This window comes from Tachypleus tridentatus, chromosome 12 (genome assembly GCF_004210375.1).
Source record: "Tachypleus tridentatus isolate NWPU-2018 chromosome 12, ASM421037v1, whole genome shotgun sequence".
Taxonomy (NCBI): domain Eukaryota; kingdom Metazoa; phylum Arthropoda; class Merostomata; order Xiphosura; family Limulidae; genus Tachypleus; species Tachypleus tridentatus.
This window is the reverse complement of record NC_134836.1, coordinates 87,257,113-87,259,811: the sequence shown is the minus strand read 5'-3', so window position 1 is coordinate 87,259,811 and position 2,699 is coordinate 87,257,113.

The following is a 2,699-nucleotide window of genomic DNA, read 5'->3' as shown; positions in this document are numbered from 1 at the left end:
ACTAAAAATATTTGCATATACAATGGATGTGTCAACAGAAGATATGCACTCTAGTGGAGGAGCTATACTAAATCTAGAACAGGTATGCTTTTCATCCAGACCTTAATTCTAATATTATAGGTGGAAATGTACATGAGTCATCATTACTATAGGCCAGCCCCAACCAAATAGCCAAGGCTCCACTTCTCGGGTTTGGAATTAGATGGTCTTGGTCCCTATATCCTGCGTTGATGGCTAGGGCAATTAAAATGCAACAATATATACACTTATAGTCCAGGATTTCTCAAATATCTATTTTTCAACTAGAAAATGTTGAAAAATATATTTTCCAAAAATATGTTTTATACAGCTCTCAAATATAACTATATGAAAACCTTGTGTCATAAATCTAGCACTCTCGCTAGATTCTGTCATATTTTTCCTACCTTGATGAAGATGACTCCTGTTTTTCACATGTTTTTCTTTACTATATTATATTGTACTTAGAATTAAGAGGCAAAAATTAAACAAATTGTAAGGTTTCTTCTGCTGCTGCCTTTTTTTTCTGTAATAATATTTCTGCCGCCGACTTTGTTTCCACCCCATTCTAAAAATATAAATATGAAACCCATCACCGAAATACATACATACCTGCGTAAATTAGCAAAGACATAAGTAGAAATTAATGTGATCTCTTTCTCATTTCTGGATTAAATCTATCCATAACAGGCTAATGAGAATAATTAGTGTGTATCAGACTACTTCCACAAGCCTTAATGTATACTTTTATAACAATGTGGCACTACAATAAGAAGTGCAAAGCATATACAAGGAGTTAATTTAAAATGATGATATCCTTTACTCATTCTATGGACTCCTTTACATGCATATCATTATGCCATCTGTTTTCATAATATCTCTAATTACAAATTTAGCTTTGTATTTTATCATACATTTAGATTTAAAACTATCAACACTTACATCATCTGAATATTAGTTATTCATTTAGGGATACACACCTGTTATTTAAGCTCAATTTCAGGGACTTTTCTTGCAGAAAAATCAATAGATTTGTAGCTAATACGTTTCGAATCCACTTTATGCATGTACTCTATAACTGCAGTTTTGGTTTAGAGGAGTGATTTGATTACGTAATACTTTGTGCTCAAATAGATTAGTAGGACAATTTTGTTCTAAAAAAAATAGATGGCATGACTCCTTGCATGAAAACGTAAGCATTTTGAATATTATAACTAAAAATAATAATTGTACAATAAATATGAACGAGGAACAGCTTTTGAATTGTATCTATCATTCATAGTAGTTGTGTATGGAAGCATATAATTGTAATACAATACTAAATTGATAAACAAACGATTTATGAAGTGATTTTACTTTGGGAAACATGTTTCGACAGAACATATGTTTACAGTACGTTCCCAGAAATAAAAACTCTTCATTAGGCTCATAAATAGCTGTGTATTAATTTACTGTTATCATTGATGTTTTCAATGAGATGTCTTTCAACTGCAAGGTTGTATTTTACCAGGTAGTTGCTACTTTAATAAAAGATGCTGATAAAACAGCCGTGCTCTATCCTATCCGATAATGTCAACACCATTATTTATATGTTGTAAAATAATTTATAGCATTTTTCTTTTTTCGGGAATCATAAATATTGAACCCCGGATTCTCTTCCCTCAAGCTAATGTGTTAAACATGACCAATATACTTTGAATCCATATTTGAAGTTGTCGGATCTTTTATTTTTGTCCATTCTGTTTTAGCCCAAAGTACCACAGACTTTAACTCCTTGATATTATGTTACAAGCTTGATTATTTCTTTAACTGTGACCTCAACTTTAAACCATATTTACCTCGAGGGTAACTAATATTTTCCTCTCCTTTACATCTTGTTATCTTTTTCCAGTATCTTAGTGTAAGAAAGTTTTGATTTTTTTTCTTTTAGCTTCTGTACTTACCATCTATACCCTGTAATTTTTGTACTAGTCTTTCTCTTTACTTTTTTCCAATTCATCTGGGTATTTTGTTCTTTTGAAGTACTCAACTGGTTTGTCTTTTCCACGCCCATACCAAAAGAAGAAAATGCAATTACACTTTGAGAGACTTCAAAATTCTTGGCATTGCATTCGTCTAGACCTCAAAAAGGCGTTGCTTTCTTTTGTGGTAGTTTGAGTTATTAAACAAAAAAAACGACTAAGTAGTGCTAGTTGGTTAACCCTTTACCTCAGTATGAGCGGTTCCGGATTCAAATCCTTCTCGATTAATACAAAAAATAGATAATGACACTTTTACCAGTAGGTTGATGAACCACATGGTCATCTAGTTTCACTTGCAGTAAATAGTTATGGAAAGAATTCTTCATTCAATGAGATGTTTATTTCTACTGTCTGAAGGGTAGCTCATAGAGAAACGTAAGATTCAGGGTTTGGTTCAACTTCAATATAATGTAATTTAATATTTCTTTCGTCTTATTATTCATGTTGGTTGTTTATCAGGTTCTTAGAATAATAATTTAAACAGAATAAAATAGTTACGTTTCATGTTTCATCATTATGTTTATTGTTAGGGGTATTTTCTACACATAAACACTAAATATTTCGAATACAGTAGATGTGTCTTTATAATCGTCATAAAGTTTCAGCAGTAAGTCTTGAGGATTATAAGATAAAAACTGGGTTTCGATACTCTTGTTGGAC